At 36.3% G+C, this 22,050-nt stretch overlaps 1 protein-coding gene across 1 annotated transcript in view; it reads left to right on the forward strand.

Moving 5' to 3' along the window:
* Window positions 1-5,957: 5,957 nt before the first annotated feature.
* LOC108966623 (cadherin-related tumor suppressor) overlaps window positions 5,958-22,050 on the forward strand; it is a gene marked incomplete in the record, with an annotated part of 299,387 nt that continues 283,294 nt past the window's right edge. The window contains 1 exon segment of the mRNA XM_018929619.1: window positions 5,958-6,761.

The following is a 22,050-nucleotide window of genomic DNA, read 5'->3' on the forward strand; positions in this document are numbered from 1 at the left end:
TTTAAGGGCTTTTATCCTGCTTCTGCAAACAGTTATGCAGTAAATGAATAGGTGTTCTTGAGTTTCAGTCTCCCTATCGCAGAACCGACAATTTGCACAAGAAGTTAGGCCGATGTTATGTAAGTGTTTCTTGAACTTACAGTGGCCAGCGTAGAATTCTACAAGTAGTCTTAGTTTGTACCTACGGATCTTGATTATATATTTAAGCCTGTTGAAGTTGTAACCACCAATTAGCAACTTGGCGTAGTGCATACCTTAAAGTTGTTGCCAATACTTCTCCCTAGCTCATCAGCCAGTTCATTCACGGTTATACATTTGTGACCGGTCACCCAGTTTGAGTGCACTTGGTTACGTTCCCATAGACTGTTCAGCCGTTCCCGTGAGACGTGTTGTCGAAAGCACCTTCGTCTAGGGAGGCGCATAACATTACTTCCACTCCTTCCAGCGAGTTCTGTGTATCCGAAGTTAACTAGTGCAGAGCAGTATTAGTTGATCTTGCAGAGCAAGCTCGCTGGTTCGTATGCAGAGACGCTGACAGTCTTAGACTTTATTTCATAACCCACCATATCTTTCGTACTTTGAAGATATAAAGATCACCTTCGCGGTCCTCCACATTTCAGAGATATGCGCCAGATCAAGGCTATTTCGCATCAGCTGAATAAGGTGTGGTAGTAGAACTTCCTCTCAATGTTGTCAAAATGCTGGGTACCGTAAACCTTCAGCGACTACAATTTCGCGAATGAAGCCATAGCCCACTTGATTGAGTCCACAGTAAACAGTGGTCTAGCAACTACCTAATCTAAGCGAGATGGCTATTGACTATGTATAGACATTGGTTTTCCCGAATTGTTTCCGAGAAATGCGTTCAAAGAATTGCCGTAGCTGTTTCTTCCATTCTGTTTGTATATAAATAATCGCAATAATGCTGTGTCGTAAAACTGTTCTGCTTTGCAGATCTAAACTCTTTACTATTATAGGTTTACTTATATTTATATTTCTTCAAGAGCCCCGCACATATCGTCTTATTGAAGAGCCTACGTACGTTTTTCTTAGGACTTGAGAGTTTGACAGGATATATTAGATTCGCCTCTGAGGAGTTTCTAAGTCTGAGACCTTTCCCGACACACAGTGATACGTTGGAGACTTGTATAAATTATCAGAGTGACGGGCTTCCTTAAGAAGGCGCTTGATGCGAATTTCGACAGACCCTGTAGTCTCACTAAGGATAAATTTTCCAGTGTCTCATATCTTTGGCTCTCTAAATGCTTTAAGCGTTGCTTTTCTGGTGCCCTGCTCCTAAAAATCTGTCAGCTCTATTCTGCAAGACAGGGAGTATTTCAATCATGTTCTGTCCAGTAGGAACTTTGCATATTTCCGATCTATCGTTTTACACGTGATTTTTGCAGTTTTGCATCCGTGTAGATCGATAGTTAGTTCCGCTAGTTTCGCTGCTTTTCCCTTAACAAAAATCTCTGCTAGAAATATAACACAGTAGTATGGCAACTTAAAATGTTGCCTTCCATATAAATGTTTAAAGTGCGTGTAGGTAAAATATCTTTAAACAAGCATGTTTATCCTGAACATCATCACCGACTGCTAGCCGAATCGCCATTACGCCCGAAAGTTCTTTATGATAATTCTCCTGCAATTAGTAGTCGTCCCGCAGACTTTGTTATAGTGGTTCTGGCCTAAGGCAAGACTAGAATTTCTGAACATATTGTTCAGATTGGATCACTATGGCATATAGCTGTCATACAAACATATCGATCAAAATCAAGAAAGAGATATTCTCTTTTAATGCTGTCAGAAATGTACCTGTGAAGGGTATTACAGCTTCGGTGTTCGGTGCAGCCAAGTTAACATTAATATTGATTTGTTTCTAAATTCTTTTCTGCACACTTAAAATATTTTCTTAGACATTTCAGCAATATTCTTCATAATTTGTCTCTATTTCAATATTTTACATATGTGTATATGAATATGCAATATATACTATACTTGTTTGTATTTGTATAGATTAATATACAAATAAGTATGAGCAAAGTATAAGCCCACGTGCAAGGAATATGTGTAAACATATTATATACATATCTTGACTATATATACATATCTGCATATGTATATTACCGTTGAGACCAATACGAAAGGCAAAGAACAACAAAGCCATAGACAAAAAAGACGCTTTAAAAAGTGACCAAACCGTAGAAGAATAGCAAAACAATAATAATAATAGCAGCAATAACAACTACAGTGAACACAACAAAAGTACGAAAGGTAGGTCTAAAGCCAAGCCAAGGTAAATGTGGAATCACCATACAAAAAAATACAAAACAAAAAACAGCATAAACACGCACACACATAAGCAGAAGTAAAGGAGTTCAACCAGCAGCAGCAGCAACATAGCAGCGTAGCAAACTAAAAAATGAGCATCGATAATTTTAATTCGAAACCAGTTTTCCTGTATTCCTCAATCAACACACCGAACCTTGTGCCACGATCAACACTCGCTCTCCACTTAATGACATTCAAGAGTACAGCACAAAAAGCAACAAAACGTAAAAGAATCAGGCTTGGCGCTCTTCGCTTAATTTTACTTGCAGCATTTGTTTGCTAAGTTATTTTGCGCTGCTCAGCGAAAAAAGTAAAAATTTCTTTGAAAGAATTTTCAGTTAGCTGCTCCCTGCCAAGACATTGCATTTTGTCGCTCATTGCTTTGTTTTCTACACAGTTCCAACTCTATTACAACCTGCAAGTCAATAATTATACAAAAACATTACTTTTTTAACTCTTGGTATATGTATATTTTGCCGGCGGCTACAGGAAATATTCCGCGCTCTCATAGCGTCCAAGAGCCAAGCGTTTAGATTATGAGGAGCGAGAGCAAGTAAATAATTGCACAATTTACAAATTGCGAGCAAAGTCGAAAGCAAAGATGGCAGTTAATTTGGTGTGAGCGCAAAGAAAAGCGTAATTCGGTTGTCACAACAAAAAGGCAACATTTTGAAAACTCGTTGCATATAATGTTGCATGCTCGAAAGTTGAAAATGTGTTACGGCTTAAATTAACCGTTACTTATTAAATGCTTGTTTTGTTTACTTAAAGTGTCGAAATAATTTTTTTTGTTTTGCAATGGTACAAGGTGTGTGTAGACACTAAATGGAGAGTTACGTCTTAATTAATGCTTTGCCTAAATGTAGGCAACACTTTTAATAATGCAGTCATATAAATACTGAGCAATTTTCAAGTCATAAATAACTGGATTATAGGTCAATAAAGTCATAACTGGATTATAGGTCTTTGATAAATCACAGCAGAGAAGTAATTAATCAATATTTCGCCTAGATGTAGGCAACATTATAAAGATAGAAATGGAACTGAGTTGCCTATATGTATGCAATGTTTAAGAGATGTTGAGTTCATTCCTTATACTAACATACTTTAAAGTTAGTACTATATGAAATAACTACAATTTCCCTCGATTCAAGTCACAGTCCATGAAACAATTTCTCTGTTGAAGCTTCAGTAGAGTCAGAACTTTCAAAGGCTACTGAAATATTTTTATATCCTGAACTGGGTGTACTAAGTTTGCCACGGCGTTTATGATACCCAAAGGGAAACGTCGGATATCCTATAGGCTGTGTGTACATATCGTCACCTAAAATGCAAAATAAAATTTTTTTTTTAGAAGTTTACAGGCGAAAAAAACCGTCCAAAAATCCACTCCTATTGAAACAAACATTCAGTTTTGGTTATAAAGTGGTTATTGGTTATCATATGGTTATATATTAAGATCAGTTTTCATAAGCTTACAGGCGGAGGAAAAACGTTCTAATAGAAACCACTCCTGTTGAAACAAAATTTGAGTTTTGGTTATAAGTTGGTTATATATTAGTTAACATGTGGTTATATATTGGATATTATATCTGACAGCGACTTACAATTTTTTTTTCGAATACGTTGTTGAGCTGAGCCGATTTGGACATAGCTAGGACATGGACGGTCTATTGTATGTCTCTTCGTCTGCATATTTGCATATACACAAGTTAGTGCCTCAGTTTTTGAGTTATATTATTTATTTGAAATTGTGCACACGTTTTTTTCCGCAAAAAGCTGATGTCGGAACCGTTGGTATCGGATCACTATAGCATATATTTGCCATACAAACTGAACGATCGAAATCTCGAAATCATGCAGTTCTATGGAAAACCTTTCCATTTGACGAGATATCTTCACAAAATTTTGCAGTTATTACTATTTAAAGCAAAGGTATAACTTCCTAAAAATTTTTTTCGGATCGGATTAATATAGCTCATAGCTGCCATACAAACTGAGCGGTTCAAATCAAACTGCACGATCAAAATCAAGTTCTTTAAGGAATATTTTCTATTTGTGTAGGATATTATAGTTTAATCGCAGACAGTGTTTAGACCTCAACTCGATGTCTAATCATGTTGCTGTAAGATTTCTTCTAAATACTAGTAATTTACTAATCATCTTATCAAAGTCTTGAGTACCTATATTAACAGCAAGCTCCAACAGTTTTGGATAGGAAACTTGTTTTAATCAACAACTTCGTACCCAGTGCGGTCAACACCTGCTCAAACTCTATCTGTCTGACTATTATTATACACAATCGAAATGATTTCGACTATTGATTTTTATCACATTAATATTACACCATTCGTTTGATAAAAAATGATGGCATAAAATTTTTATATTCTAACGCTCGGTAGAAGACAAAATTTGTTGACCAAGCCAAACGCGCCGAAAGAAAATATAATACTTAAGCGGTAGCAACGAGAGAGAGAGAAAGAGCGAGCATGCGAGCGAAAATGAAAAGTGAGACTTGGAAAAACAAGTGAAAATTTCTGGTTTTACCTGTATGTAAGTACCGAAGTACCGAGCTGAACAGGTACGCAGCCTGTCTGCTCTCCAATGCGCTGGCATAGCAAGTCCTGTTCTAGCGCTTGTGGCAAGAACTTGAGCGCGCACACATTTCTACTTGCACTCAAATGCAAGTGCACGCTCGGCGGCGATGAGATTTACGCTTGCGCTCTGTATTACTCTTATTGCCTGTGTTGCCTTTGATGCATTTGCAGTTTACTTCTTTTTTTGTTGGCCATTATTTAGTTACGCGCTCAGTACTAATGAGCGTTGAGCTGTGTCCCAAAACAAGTTGCCACATTTGGTGAGAGTCCATCGCTCCAAATGGTATGTTCTTGTTGGCAGTTTTTGTTGTTGTTAGTGTGCGGCCGTTGTAAATTGTAAATGATCTTGCTGGACAGCTTTTCCAACAGTAACAGTGTGTGGACATTTTTGTTGGCGCTACCGTTGTTGTTGTTGTTGCTATTGTTGTCCTCGTTGCCTTTGCGCGTGATGTCTTCACTGCTTTGTAGTTGTTGTTGCTGCATTCAAAAATGTCTGCATTTGTTGTGCGCTGGTTGCCTTCATGGCGCACAGTTGTTGTTGTTGTATTTTGTTTGTTTGTGTTGCTTGTTATTCTTGCTGTTTTCTGCTGTTGTTGAATTTTTTGCTTTTCTTTATTTTTTTTTGTTGTATTTGCTATTTTTGTTGGCTTTTTTATACTTTTTTATAATTTTTGTGTTGTTTTTGTTGTATTTCATGTGTTTTTTTATTTTTGTTGTATTTATTGTTTTTCTTATATTTGTTGTTTTCGTTATAATTGTTGTTTTTCTGTGTCCGCATAAATACGTGTCTGTTGCAAGTTGCAACCAGCAACCAGCCTTAATGCTAATTGAGAGTTCGGCTGTCAGTGAGAGCGACAGCAGTTGAGAGAGTGGGAGTGAGCGTCTTATTTGTTTCGTCTTAAGCCAACGTTCTGGCGCTCTCTCGCCAATCAAATTGCCAGTTGGCCATATCTGAACACCTCCATTCCGGCCGACACGCACTCCAACAGCTCGAAGTCTCTCCAGTTTTGTTACGACCGCGATTTTGTGTAGCAGCGTTGCGCGGACGTTTCGTGTTTCGTCGAATTTTTGGATTTTGTGCGCACTGAGACGCGTTCGTGGAGTTTCTCAGTTTTTAATTTTACAAATGCAAAGTTGAAATAATTCTGTGAGGTTTTCTGAAGAATCGGAAGATACTAAAAGTGAGCGAGTAGTGCTAAATCACTAAAAATATATATAATTTTGATAATTTGATATTTTGTGTAAAAATTGCCAACGGCATTGTGCGGAAGTAGATATTTGCAAGCGCATTGTGAAATATATATGTACATGGTTGCATACACGCCTATGATTTTGTGAATTCCTTTTGCAATTCTTTGAAAAAGTGCACGCGTCTACACACATACATACATATATAGCATGGAAATATATATCTATTAATTCATGTTTCAAATAAAATGTGTGAACGTCATGTGTTTGTTGCATATTCGTACGCCCTACGCAGCGACGCTGAAGTGTTGTAAGCGGCGCAGCGCTTAGAAGCAAAATCTGAAATAATATTGGTACACACATATATGCTTAGAAAGCCATGTCCATATGTGCTCGATACAATTAGAAATTAGCAGCGCCGGAGTAGTGCTTTGAATACCGTTGCGTTAGTGAAATTATGTTTGTTTCTATGAAAGTGCCTTTGCAGTCAGCAAGTGTCAGTTGAATAAATATTAAAAGATTTCAATATTAAAAACGTTTTATAAAACAACAATAACAACAAATTCCAACACAGCAACAACAACTTTGGTGAACGCTTGCATTTTAAGGATTACAAATTGCCGCAACGTTGGTGCAACATAAATGGTAAATGCACGCACAACTTTCATAACAAAAAAAATATATATATATATAAAATAATAATAATACAAAATATTAAACCTAATAGTAAGAAGGGAGTACAAGCTACTTTGGCCATCGACTCCGGTATAATAGTATAAATAAAAAAAAAAAAATAATATTTACCATTTTTCTTAGATTTTCGATAAATATTTTCTTTTGACCCCGCTCTGTGTGTGCTCCTGGTGTGTAAAATTCTGGTTTAGCGCATTCAATGCTTTAGTATTTTTGCTTTGTGTGCCGTGTCGCATGGTTGCATGCAACAAGTGGGCATATGTGCTTTGAAACTGTTGAATTGTTGTTTGAATTTGTCATGTGAAAGTATATGTATATTTGCCGCCGTTGCTGCTGGCTTGACAGCCGCTGCGTGCTTGGCATACGCATGCGCCCCAGCGACGGAAAGTTGAAGTTCCTGCAGTTCAATCGTGTGTGTGTGTAGCCTTGTTTTTACAAAAACCCAATCATATATCAATTCCAATGCATTGTGTTTGCTGCCAGTGAAAGATACGTTGTGTGTTTGTGGAAATCTGAAAGTGGTTTGGTAAAAAGTCTATACAAAATTGCTGCTGTTTGTTATTGTAAGAAAGCGTTTGCGCGCTTATGTTGCTATAAGCTTCGTTTTAACACGAAATTTTAATAAATCGAGCAGTTAGTAGTTTAATTAAGCGTGCACTTTACTACTTTTGAAGACAACTCAAAGGAATATTCACCACATTTTAGTGGCAAAGACGAACTGATAGCAATATATAATGTTATCTGACAGTGTGAAAATGTTTTAAACGCGCTGACCTATTGAATGCTTTCTTAAGTACATTTTAAATAAGAAAAAACGTCAACTTCGGTTGCATAAAACTATAATATCCTTTCCAAATACTAAAGCTTGTTTACAAGTACTCGATGCTAATCAGCTTAGTTGGTATGCTAGCTATATACGAGTATTATAGTGATGCGATCTGAGCATTTTTTTCGGAGATTATAGAGTTGCCTTGGACAATGATCCATGCCGAATTTCATGAAGATATTTTGGCAAATGAAAAAGTTTTCCATATAAGAACTTATTTTTGACCGATCGGCTTGTATAACAGCTATATGCTATAGTGATTCGATCTGATCAAATTTTGCTGAGATTATAGAGTTGCCTTGGACAATAATCCGTACCAAATTTCATAAAGATATCTTGTGAAATAAAAAAGTTTTCTATACAAGAATATGATTTTCATCATCGAATTTGTATGACAGCTATATGCTGTTGTTGTCCGATCGGAACAATTTCTTCATATATTGTATAGTTGGTTTATGGAATAATTCGAGTTAAATTTCGTGTAGATATCTCTTCACATAAAAAAGTTTTCCATGCAAGCACTTAATTCCGATCGGTTAGTTTGTATGGCAGCTATATGCTATAGTGCCTGAATGCGAATAATTTCTGTAGAGATTACGTCATTATTCTAGATAATAATCCACGCCAAATTTCGTGAAAATATCATCTCAAATAAAAAAAGTTTTTCATATAAGAACTTAATTACGATCATTCACTTTGTATGGGAGCTATATGTTATAGTAGCCCGAACGTTGTATTTCCAACAAATGAGCAGCTTCTAGGCGAGAAAAGGACGTGTGAAAAATTTCAGTTTGATAGCTTATAGACTAAAGAACTAATACGCATATAGTCCACAGACAAACGGACGGATAGACATACTGACACAGCGAAATGGACTAACTCGTGAGGCTGATCAATTATGTATGTATATATTAATAGAGTCTCAGACGCTTCGTTTTTAGCTGTTGAAAATATCATGGCCATCTTAATACACCCAGCTCAGGGTATAAATATAGGAATAAATTACACATAACGGCTTAGAGTTTCAAAACTGTTGAAAGCTATCCAGATTCACTCGCTATTTTCCTCGCTAATGTTTTCTAAGTAATAGCAGAGAAATTTTTAAATAAAAATCTAAAATTTATGCTGGCTTTGCTTTTGTACAATTTCAAAAATGGGTGATGTCGTTTTAGCACCCTTATATATCGTCACCTAAAATGCAAAACAACGTAACATCACTTTTCATAGGTTTACAGGCGAAGGTGTGTCATATATTGATACAAAATTTGAGTTTTGGTTATAAAGTGGTTATATATTGGTTATATCTGACAGCGGCTGTTGAAAATTGTATGCTACAATATGTCATATGATGTAGTGGATCGTAAGAAATAAAATCTCAATTTCCATTTTTTTTGATGAAACGTTATTTTTGCATTTAAGGTGACGATATACATATATTTCTTATACATAAAACCTGGAATCACCGTTTTGTGGTTTTATGCTATGCCAAATACGTTTTTAAACGTTTGTGGAAATTCGTATTGGCTAAAAGCGTTATAAGTTCGAACACAAGAGTTCTTTTTCGCAATGGACTCCATATAGCAGTCCATGAGCGATCTCTCTAGATCAGCCATCTAGCCTATCCTATCCTAACAATGCAGCTGAAACTATTTTCAAAAAAGCTCTTTGATTTAAACTGCATGTTAACATTTCTTTGAAACCGTAGACTAAAATTATGCATAATCGAAGATGCTACAAATGAAGTCATCTCTTTACGCTTGAAAAACTTATGAATATGGAAATCCAAATAATTATTGCTTAACCAACACCACAGCTGACTTAATGTCAGACTATTTAGACACATAAATGCTGATAATATGAAATGCTGATGTATAAACCTTTCGTTTACGTGAATAATTTGTTGCTAATGATTTAAGCGGGTATATGGGTTTCCTAAGGTAAAATACAGCCTTTTCTCAACAACTTCTTTCTCATATAAAAAATTAAATATTTTATTAAAATTTTTTATTGTTAGAAATATACACCTTAAACAACGAAATTCTGAGAAATAAAACTTGGACGAAGGTAAAAAAAACTAAAAATTTGATTTTTTGCAGATTTAAAAAAAAAAATTAAATTACATCGCTTTACAGCATACACCAACAACTCAAATAGTTGCATAAAATAGCTCCAAACATCAAGGTGCCATAATAGTACTCTCTCGCGTATACTTATGCCGAATATTTATCTCATTAAACCGAGCTGTTGTAAAAGTAAAAAAAAGAATAAATAAAGAAAATCGAAAAATGCCAGCAAATCGATCGCTAATGTAATTTTGTTAATGTCCACGACGATGCAAAGTAGGCGCTGTTATCGTAATTAAGGCAACTGCAATAACAATAAAAAATCAAAATTATTACAAAGCAATACAAAAAAAAAAAAAAAACTGAAACAGCTTCACACCTCAGCAGGCGCAAAAGTTGTTTTGGGCAGCGAAACGAATATGCCGCCAGCAACAATAAAGTTCACACGTACGCGTATAGTATATACCTCGTATATATACATATGTATATCTCCTACGTAAGTACATACACTCATACCTATGTACCTATGTATGTACGCTTGACACTCGTACGAAGCGCATGTGTTATTTTGAAGGCTTGTGCCGGCTAACCAAAACATGCCAATACGGCGACCAGGCTGCTGTAATAGCTGCTAGAAACTCGCTTATGAATAGACTTATATGTTGCCATAATTTAAGCTTCGGCTTAGCTCCGGCATAATTGTTAGTGTTTGTTCTGCTAGATTTTACTGTTTTTGGCTTTTCGCTTTTTTGAAATATTTTGGCTGGGCTGGCGCTGGGGAGGCGTGTTAGACGCTGCTTGGTGTGAATGAGGTGTGAATATATCTCTAGTTGGGCTGCGGTATTATTATAATTATTTTTTGGTATGTCAACAAGTGTGCGTTGCTCGGGTGCGAAAATTAAATTGTATTAATTGCTTTTCAATATGTGTTAATTTCGTGCCGGCATTTGTTTGCAAGCTTCTTTAAAGATCTTAATTTCATGTTTGGATGAATATTTTTTTTTTTTTGAGAAAAGTTGTGTAATATTATGTATATTTTTTTTAATTTGGCAGGACGATAGCTTGAACAGCTGGACTAACTTGTTTATAATTAAATTAAATAATAGCCATACTTCTGAAAAACACATTTCATATCAAAGCATTTTTGAATAGAAAAAAAAATTCAACTAATTTAAATTAATAATTCTTTTGTACATATTTGTCGAATTCTAGGAATATCTCTTCATTAGATTGAAATTTATATACGAATTTATTTATGATGTTTCAAAATTTTCTACTCTACAAATGTTATTGTTCAAAACAGCTTCTATATGTAAAAAGTGAATCATTTTGAGGTTCACTACTTCTTTTAAAGAAAGAACACAGAAACTTCAAATATATTGGGGAATGTTTATTATCATTCGAAAGAAAATTCCTTGGCGTTCATTTTTTGAAGATTATCTCTTTCAAATGTTAGCCGCGTCTTCGTCCCAGCTGATCTAACCCTTTAGTCCAATTTTCAATTACTCTTTCGAGCATTTCGTATGGTAAATGGCTTATTCCTGTGTCTTGACCACCCTGACCACGTCCCAGAATTTCGAAAATCCGCGTTATTGGGTAGGAAAGAAAACTTACTAAGTATCTTAGAATACCCTTCGTTACAAACGACTAATATGGAGAATTCCATCATCATTTCTACTAAGATTCATAAATACGAGGTGTGTTCAAAAAGTATCGCGAATTTTGAATTTTCGCGGGTTACGTATATTCGAATTTCGAATTTTTTGTGGCGTTATGTTGGTACYCATGTCTCTCACTTATGCCGACAAGCTCGGCCATTTTGAATGTTCATTTAATTGTTGAAAGCTGCTTTGCTTGCACGTGTTTTGGATCGGCTTCGATTTTTACCTATTCAAAAAAACGGATCAAAAAACCTATATTAAATTTTGTGTGAAAAACGAAATTAAGTGCGCGGATGCATTCCGAATGTTGACTGTGGCATACGGAGAAGGTACCTTGGACCGAAGCAACGTTTATCGGTGGTACAAAATGTTCTCAGAAGGCCGAGAAGATGTGACAAAAATTGGCTTTTGCACCACGATAACGCTCTTACTCACACATCGTTGCTTGTGCGCGACTTTTTGGCCAAAAACAACACACTAATGATGCCGCAGCTAAAGTACTCCCCAGACTGCCGTACTGTGACTTTTTCTTGTTCCCTAAACTGAAGAGGCCCATGAAAGGACGACGTTACGCTTCTCTTGACGAATAATTTTTGAAAAAAAAACAAAATTCGCGACAACTTTTTGAACACACCTCGTATATCTCCGCTATAGCTCAACTATTTTAAGGCGCCACACAAAAGCTTCACAAAATCACCACACACTATGCAACATGTAGCAAGAGTGAGTGATTATTTGCAATTTTAGTGCGCCACTCCCCGAATTTTGTTTAGCAAGTGCTTAAGTCTTTGCAATTTTGGCATTTTCCTTGCCTTCCTGCTTTTCCTTCATGCCATTTAATTTTGTTGCATTTGCAACAATTGTAGCATGTAATTTGCTTTGGCATTGAGTTTGCTAATGAACTTCGCGGTGAATGTGATTTGACAATTATTCATTTCAATTAAGTGTTGAAGTCATAAAGGTGACAACTCAAGACAAAACAGGCATAATTAACTGAACCGAACCGAACYGAACCGTGAAGACCAAGGCGAGAAGAATGCGCCAATTAATACTACGAATGCAAGGCACTCGAGCGCAGAGCGCAGCTAACGGTACTAGGTACTTGGGTGGCTGTTGCTGTTTGTATATAGCTGCATACCATATATATGTACGTGCGTGTGTGTTTGAGTGCGCCAATCGGTTTGTCAAGCGGACATTGACGCCTCCGCTATCAATTTATCGCGCATACTTCGCATATATTAAATATTTATGAGCGCACTTGAATAATATTTACATACAGCTCGCAATCGCCACTGCAGTAGCGCGTATGCATGTGTGTGTAGGTAAGCGCCCTGTGCGACGGTATGCCATTTAATTGCAGATAAAACATAATGTTACTGGCAATTAAACGCATTAGCAGCTCAACTAAGCTTAAGTGAGCCGCAATAAAAGCACTCAACGGTCCGGCACGCAATCGCTTTGGTTTACTCAACCACCTAAATATCACCACCGCCAACAACAACAAAACATCACAACGTGTAATAAACAATTTTTCGGTGTCGCAGCTTGTTTGCTATTTGCTGATTGCTGCCGGTGACACGCACACACACGTACATATGTATGTACATGCGGCTGGGTAGCGCCTGCGCTAGACAAGCGCCAAGTACGCGCCGAGCTGCGCTGCAGCGGCAGTACACCCATGTTGTTTTTGTTTTTCTGTGCGCTTTGTGATTTCAGTAAAGCGAAAAGCGGGCAATAAAAGTGCAGTCATAAATGTCAGAAAGACTCAACTTAGAATAAAGCAAAGCGGCAATAAATGTAAGAGCTACAAATAGTGTGGCAGTGACAGCTGAATTCATAATGTTGACCATGAACCAAGTTGCGAAATAAGTGGGGGTTCAACCGCCGCACCAATAGCACAACCGCACAACGGCACAACAGCAACAATAAAAGTAAAAACAATAATACACTTGTTATTGCTGTTGTTGCTGGCAAATTGCAGTCACACGTTTTTTGTTGCTTTTGATGTCGTTAAACTAATGGTAGCTTAAAAGCAATATTACCAATAGCAACAACAATAACAAAGCACCAGAAATCATAGCGTTCTACATAGCGTATTGGCAATTACTTGCAGCGTGTTGTTGTGCGGCAGCTTGTTTCGGCAATCAGAATTTGTTAAACAAATGTTTGCAAGCAGCTCCTTCTTAACGAAGCCAACATGTGGCGCACGTAGCAAAAACAACCGACGTTGTTGACAGGCAGTGAAGGCAGGTGCGTAGCGCTTGCAACTTGTTGCGGCAGCAAGGGGGAGGTGGATTGTACCGTTGTATGAAATATTGCAAATAGCGACGGAAACAGGTTGATATTTATTTGAGTGGCAAAGTAAGCAAACCATACATTTTCGAATGCAAATTTCGACTTTCTTGAAAAATTTTCGAAAATAATTTAATTATATATTAAAATCGATTTTCGAAAATCTTGAAGTTTTGCGAAAATAAATTGTTAAAATTTTTAATAACATACATACAAACATTTTCTAATATGATTTGCAAAATTTTTGAACAATTTCGAAATATTCAAAATTAGTTTTGAAAATTACATACCATACCATACATACATTTTCTAATGCAAATTTCAAAAATCTTGAACGTTTTCGAAATATTCAAAACTAAGTTTTTTTCAAATTTCATACATACATTTTTTCTTCAAAATCTTTGAAAATAAGTAAGTATTTTTAAACTATTATATAAACATAATAACATTATTAAACCTTTTCGAAAAAAAAAATTTTATTACGTACATATGTATGTACATACTATACCATATAGTATTTTTCAGTATGAATTGCAAAATTCTTCACATTTTTCGAAAATGAGTTTTATAACGCGAATTTTCAAACTCTAGAGCATTTTTGGTTTTTATACATAAATTTTTTCGTTTTATAATTTCAAAATTCTTAAAAATTTTCGAAATATTCATAAATAAGTTTTTGAAAATTATTCTCGAAATTGGGTTTTTGAAGAATATTTTTGAACTTACATACTGTTTTAAATAAAAATTTCGAAATTTTCAAGTCAAATATTTCGATTCCCAGCCTCCAAAAAATTTTATAGATCATTAACTTAAATATTGTTTGAATAAGATTACGAAATTTGAAGGCAAATATTTCGATTATTGAAAGAGAGTTCGATTTTTTTTCGAAGCTAGCTGCTATATAAGCCTTACAGAAAATTTTATACATCATTACGAAGAAAAAAACCTTATTTTTTAACTTACATAATGTTTCAATAATATTTCGAAATTTGAAAGAAAATATTTTTCGGGACCAACTTCGAAATTGGGATTTCAAAGGGTATTTCTTAACTTACATACCGTTTCAATAAGATTTCTAAATTTAAAGGTAAATATTGCGACTTTCGAGCCCAACTTAAAAATTGGTTTTTCGAAGTTAGCTCACCAAAAAATGTTATAGATCATTGAAATAAGAAAAGGAAAGTGTATTTCTGTCTCAATAAAATTTCGAAATTTGAAGGCACAAATCGAGATCAACTACGAAATTACTTTCCCATGTTATTCATATATATTGAGGAAAGGGTATACATTTTTAGAAACTTACATTTCAATAATATTTCGAAATTTGCAGGCAAATACTTCGATTTAAGAGACCAATTTCGTATGCGCAGAAAATTTTTTCACTTATTACGCAACCACTCAAAAAGCAAAGATTATGTTCAACACCTAATCTAATGTTTTACACCGTCGTGGCATACATTTTCGCAATAGAATTTTCTACAAAAATCAATAGTCTCATTAAATCCCCTTAAAGGTAGTTGGTGTAACGTCACTGCAATAATCATGCAGGCGTTTTTGTTGTGTTGAAAAATATGAATTATTCGTAATTGTAGTAAATGCAATTTTTGATGACCTTTTTGTCAAAATTTCGTAAAGGTGTGGGGGTGACGGTCACAATTCGCGTTAACTACGTGAAATAATACTTCATTATATAAATATGAAACCAATCTGTAAATGAGAAAATAAATACAAAAGCGCTAGACTTAAACCACAAACATGTCGCAACGCGTTTGAAACGCCGCGGATAAAACACGAGCACAATATTTTGCTTTTCGTTTTTGGGTCCAAAGTCATTTCGTCGTTCGTCGCCGCGCGCTGAGTTTGTACATATGTCATTGTTATTATTTTGATTAAATCATTTATTGGGTGCGAAGTAAAGCTTTGCCTGCATACTACTTCCAGCAATTCTCTGTTTAATTCATTAATTCAATATTATTGTCTTTTTTTGTGTTTATGTGGATTCGATTTCTTGGAAACATTGTTAATGTTTCCTTATTTATATTTTGTTGTGGCATGAGTCAGATAAACAAATGGTTACTACCTAAAGTGCAGCTTTTGTTGTTGTAGTGAATATATGTTTTGTTGTTGTAGCGGCGGAAAATATTTGCTGAATTAATTTCGAGGAATGAGCTGTGCTGAGTTGACAGTTCATGGCCGAACGCAAATCTCGATATGAACTCTTCCAAAGCTTAAAAATCGCAGCGTTACAATGAGCATCTGCGGAGAAAATCTCAGCTTCAAATGGTACTGCTTTTTAGAAAGCTATCCCCTCTATTCGAAGGAATATTTACCAAGAAGTCTAATCTAATTCCTAGATTCCCAAATTAGGGACCAGATTCCATCGGTTAACCTATCGATAGCTCAATACGCCTATATGAAGGGTAGAACCAAAGAGACTGCACATCACTCGTTAAATATAGGTATACATGGATAGACTTCTAGAGCATAAGGAATGTGCTTTGGGAGTCATTTAATAATGACGCAATCGTTAATAGTCCAGAAGCAGCCGGGATAGAACTCGCCATCGCAGCGTGGATAAAAAAAGTAGAGAAAGAACTCCTCAAGGGTGTGACCTGTCCCCTCTTTTAGTAAATGAGCTTCTGGGAACATTTGAACGAAGAGCACCCAAACTGACAGCCTATGTAGACGGACATAGCCATACTACTTGCTAGTGAAGGGCAAGTTCCTAAACATAATTAGTAGTGTGTTGAATAATGCTCTAAATGCCAAACACCAAAGGGTAATAAAAGCAAACCTAAAGGTAAATGCCGATAAGACGGATCTGGTATACTTTACAAGAATCGCGTACCTATTCTGTCTTGGCAACCACTTATGGGTTTTATTACCTGTCCTTATATATGAGCTATTGTTGTTTTTATATATTATAGTTGTGTTCCTTGGACGTAGGAAAAAAAAGTTCCGTTCCATTTACGTAGACTCGACTGTCGTGGAAACGGCTGACTTACGCATTGCTGTTACATAGCGGAAGTGAAATCTATCACGCTTTATCTGGGAGAGACGGTTTCAAGGTACACTAAAAGAAGGTCGATGGCGCAGGGTACGCGGTCCATCAGCAGAACTCGCAACGACTGCACCGTAAGGTCCAAAATGTCCGGTGGAGTGAAAGCCAAAATCTATTGCTCGGAGCTTAGGCGACTTTTAAAGTTGCAGAAGTTCTACAGTATCTTCCAGGAGTAAGTCTTTGTGGTCAAGAAAGCGGCTAAGATAACTAACATTAAGAAATTGTCATAAATGATATCAAAACATCGATAGCCAAGCCGCAATTAGAAAAAATAATCTCACAATACATTGTGTCAGAGAATGTCCTTAGAAGCAGAGAGGCAGTAGATAAAGTGATTGCTTGAAAGCGGTTGCGTATATTGCTGAGTTTTAGGTCACAAGCGCGTTCCGGGAAAGTAAATAGGTGAAGAAATTGCCCAAAAGTGTTTTCCGGTTGAAGACCGAACCAGTTTAGGAAAAATTTCAAGTCATTAAAAACGATATCCAACAAAATTTCCGAAAGGGCTGACAGGCGACCATGATGAGATGGATTGCCTTAGTGGCATGTAGGATCGCCAAGGTCATGTGTGAGGGGGTGGAAGGAAAACATGCAACCTTTCTACTTCCAAGGTCTCAAAAAAAGACTAGGACGTTTGTTGGACTACTCGCTGGTCAAAACTTACTACTGGCATCTCATGACAGCCGTATGGACATTATAAACGATGATACTATTATTTGCCCATACTATTTTTTGCTCACTTATCTCTCTTCTCTCACTGAAAATTGAGGGCAGTAATAGCTCCTTTAGCGGTTAGAGTAGTACACACCTACACACGCATATGTAACTGCATTCTGAAGCTTATTGATTTGGACGAATTTCACACGGCTCTTTTCCACCATTTTATCGAACATTGTCAACGCTGTGCCGCCTTGGCTGCTACCTACTTATACTTACAGGCATAACGTAGCTTTGTTGTTGCTGCCTTTGTTGCTAATATTTCTACATCAATTAATTTCTGTCAAATGACAATTGAATTCTGCAATTGCGGTTGTCAAAAGTGCGATGGGTTATCGGTGACGCTGTCATCAGCTGTGGAATTCAGTTAGTTAGTTGGCCACTTAGGCCGCGCGCCGCTTAGTAAGTGGGATGTCAGCGTCATCATTAACCGATGAACTGTGGCGAAGCGGCGCGGCAATGATGCTGAGAACGTTTCGGATATTAGCAAAAGTTGATGATGGTGATTGAGCAACAACAGCAGAGTCAGCAGCAGCAGCAGCAACAAAAATAGTGACAACTGCTTTAAGCGACGAAAGTTGAGCCTATAACTGTTGGGTGGAAGTGGAAGTTGACGATGGTTGCTGGCGAAATGGTGGGCGCGGGGACACAACAATGAAATCTGTTCAATTTGCTGCGCTGATGCGCTTCACTGAGTCTGAGTGTTATCGCCAGTGTCAAGCGACTACTCCTAGTCACCACACAAACATCTGAAATGTCAGTCTGTGTGTGTGTGTGTATATGCTCTGGGAAGAACGTTGCGCCTTCGTGTTGCTGCTGAAAAATGAAATATTGACAATTTAAACGCTGTTGCTAGGAAGCCAACGGCAGCCAGCCGCCAACCTCGGCCGCAACAATTCAACAGCTTTCAGTGTCAATATTATTTTCATTGTCACATATTTTTGAAAGCGCAAAGAGTGCAAAGCAAAAATTCAACAAATAATCATAAAAAAGCTGGAAAAATAAAAGAAAAAGTCACAAAAGCAAAAATGTGCAATTGCCAGGCAAGCAATAATGAAGGAACAACTAAGCAAATTGGCGTTTAGTCGGTCGCGTTTGGTCGACCATTAAAGTGCCACATATGTATGTGTGCATAACATGCATGTGTGTGTGTGTATGTGGAAAGTCTGCAATTATCCGCTGCAGTAGCGACAGTAGTTACCAGCAATTCGTAAAGAGGCGGTCATACGGAAAATGAAAAAGCGGCAATGCCAGTGGCAGGCAAGTGCGGCAGGCAGCAGAGTCGAAACTATGCGCGTTGCCATTTAAGGTGCCAGCAATTGCTATGTGCGCCGGCGCGACAGCAACAAATATATATTGTTATTATAAGTATAAATAACTAGAAATATTTTATACACATATGCGCGTATGTACGAATGTGTGTGCGTCCGCATGACAAACTGGATTCAGTTCCATTTTCGGTCTGGATTGGTTGTTTAAAAATGAGTAAATTTACATTATATAAATATTTTTGGATACATATTTAATTATTTTATGTATGACAAGAAAAAACTTTAACTTTGCTTGCACCGAAGCTATAATACTCCTCACCAATATAAAAGATTCCTAACAAATACTTGATTTTGATTGGTGAGTTTGTATGGCAGCTCTATGCTATAGTGATCTATACAATTTCCTCGGAGTTTACACTATTACTTCAGACAATAATCCATGTCAAGTTTTCTGAAGATATCTCATCAAATATGAGTAGTTGTTTATATAAGCATTTTACTCCCATCGCTTAATTTGTATGACAGCTATAAGCTTTAGTCATCCGATCTAAAAAATTTCGTCGGAGATTGTGTAACTGCCTAAATTAATGATCCATACCGAATTTCTTGAAGATATCTCGTCAAATGAATCAGTTTTCCATACAAGCGCTTGCTTGCGGTCTTTCAGTTTGTATGGAAGGTATAAGCTGTAGTCATTTGATCTCAAAAAATTTCTTCGGACATTGCAGCACTACCTAAGTTAATGATCTATGTCAAATTTCTTGAAGATATCTCAAAAAATGAATCAGTTTTCCATCAGCCATATGCTTTAATGATCCGATATCGGCGGCTCCGACAAATGAGCAGCCTCTTGGAGAACGTGTGCAAAATTTCAGATCGATATCTCATAAACTGATGGACTAGTTCATGTATGTAAAAAAACAAATAATAAATAATCAGCAATAATACACTGGAATGCCTTAAATCTGCATAAATGATATTCACACATATACACGCACATATATGTACATACATATGCATATAATCCATATACTGTGCTTATATTATGCTTATATGCGTGTATGCGTGTATGGCTACCTGCGTGGCCTAGTCAGCACAACACCTTTTCGAAATGCCACGTTTAATTGTATACAGTATATTTATAATAACTATATGTGTGTGTGTTTTTGTCTCAACACATGGCTGTCATTTGCTCCCAAACATTGCGTCACTTTGGTATTTTAGTGGCCACTAAAAATTTTGATTATTTCCTATATTCGCCCTTCATCTCTTCGTCTTTCAATAAAAAATCTTTTATTTTCGTCTCTCATTTTTTGTTTACTCGTACATTCTAAAAACATTTCATGGGCTTGGGAAAATACTATTGCCTCGCTACAATACAATTGATCGTGCTTAAGTAACAACAACAACAATGTAATCCCTACTGGCCACTATTCATAGCCAAACACCTTCACACACGCACATATACCCTCGCTAAGGCAGGTGTATATGTGCGCAGCGATTAAAATAGCCGTCATTCAAATGTCACTGTGTTGGTATGCGCCTAATTAGTGAAGTATTTACTTAATATAAAGTAAGCTATCGTTATGTGCCGTGTACAAATTCATTTTAGTTGCTAAAATTGTAGAAGATTCTTCTGCCGCATTCGATTTGTTGCGTTGCTGGTTATTTTAATTAAGCAAAAGTTTTGTGTTTGGTGTGGAAATAGAGACATTAAAGTGATCGGACTTGAACTTTATGAAGTACCTGTGTTATTAGTAATTCTATAAACTTGAGACTTATGAGATTGTATTGTAAGTTATAATTAAAGAGATGTTTTGCTGCCATGTTGAGCTGGTGATCGCCGTATGATTTTAAGGGAAAATGTTTGTGCAGGCAAAGAAGATAAAATGGGATAAGTGCTATAAGTTTGCCTTGAAGATTTATGTACCTGGTTTTTTTTTTTTTGTTTTTTGGTGATAAACGGTTTGAATAGATGTTTTGCGTTTGTAATAAAGATATTTAGCTTGATTTTTTGTTTTATTATTGGTTGATAGAAAATTTTTATAATTTTATATAACCTTGCAAAATATTGCTACAGAGTTTTGTTCACCTAACGATTGTTTGTATCACCTTTAATTAATCTAGATAGACATAGTGATATATATATATATATAAGTATATATAAATTATCACAATGACGGTATGAGGTGAAATCTGGGTGACTGGTTAAAAAAAAATCAGCTTTATCGGGGCAAGTGGAGCAACGTCTTTCGTACCCAAAATATCCACTAAAATCATTCGAAAAGACTCCCGAGAGATGTCGAGCTCTCTTCCATCTCTCTAACACTTGCCTGACGATTTTCTAGCACCTTTAGCCAATCCTTTGTTGAATAAGTCTGTCAGTATCGACTGTACCTGAGTAATATCAAAGGTTTGTGCAATCAGCCCATGTTTTTCTATGTGTGATAAAAGTACCAAACTTCATTGTAATTCACTCACGATTTCCTCGAAAAATGAATGTTGAACACTACATAATATTAAATATATGTAGCATAAAATTTCCAGCTTCCGCTGTCACATATGTATAACCAATATAAAACCACTTTTTAAACAAAACTTAAATTTTGTTTTAAGATGAGTGCTTTCTATTATATCGTTTTCTTTCGCCTGTAAACTTATGATATAATATATTTAGGGTGACGATTTGAAGGACCTTTATATTTCAATTTACTACAAATACATAATACATCTAAAATTTTATAAAAAAAAGATTACTTCCTGATAGTTCTTGTTTTTTCTTTATTTTTTTATTTTTTATTTTTATATAATAGGTTGTCAAAAAAGTCTTGCGGTATTTTTATTTCATTTTTTTTCAATTTTCAATTGTTCATAACATTTTTTTGATGACTCATGCCCAGCTCTTGACCGATGCCACGCCTGCTACTATGCCGATCTCTTTCGACCAATTCAGCGATTTTACCGCAATTTTCGATGACAGGCCTTTCGGAGCGTGGCGCATCTTCGACCACCTCTACACCAGAACGAAAACGTTGAAACCATCGTTGTGCGGTGGAAATGGAAACTGTATTGGGCCCATAAACTGCAAAAATTTATTGGCGGCTTGAGATGCATTTTTGTCTTTATCGTAGTAGTAGTACTGTAAAATATGCCGTATTTTCTCTTTATTTTGCTCCATGTTTGCGACGCTATAACTCAGGAACGACTTAAAAGAAACGGAAAACACGTGTTAGCGCGTGAAATGAGCTTTCCAAAAAGGTATAGCATGACCCGATGCGACGAATAAAACTAGAACTACGCGCTCTCAGCGCCAACTATCGAAAATACCGCAAGACTTTTTTGACAACCTAATA

The sequence above is a fragment of the Bactrocera latifrons genome, unplaced genomic scaffold (genome assembly GCF_001853355.1).
Source record: "Bactrocera latifrons isolate USDA-ARS-PBARC rearing strain unplaced genomic scaffold, ASM185335v1 scaffold_167, whole genome shotgun sequence".
Lineage (NCBI taxonomy): Eukaryota > Metazoa > Arthropoda > Insecta > Diptera > Tephritidae > Bactrocera > Bactrocera latifrons.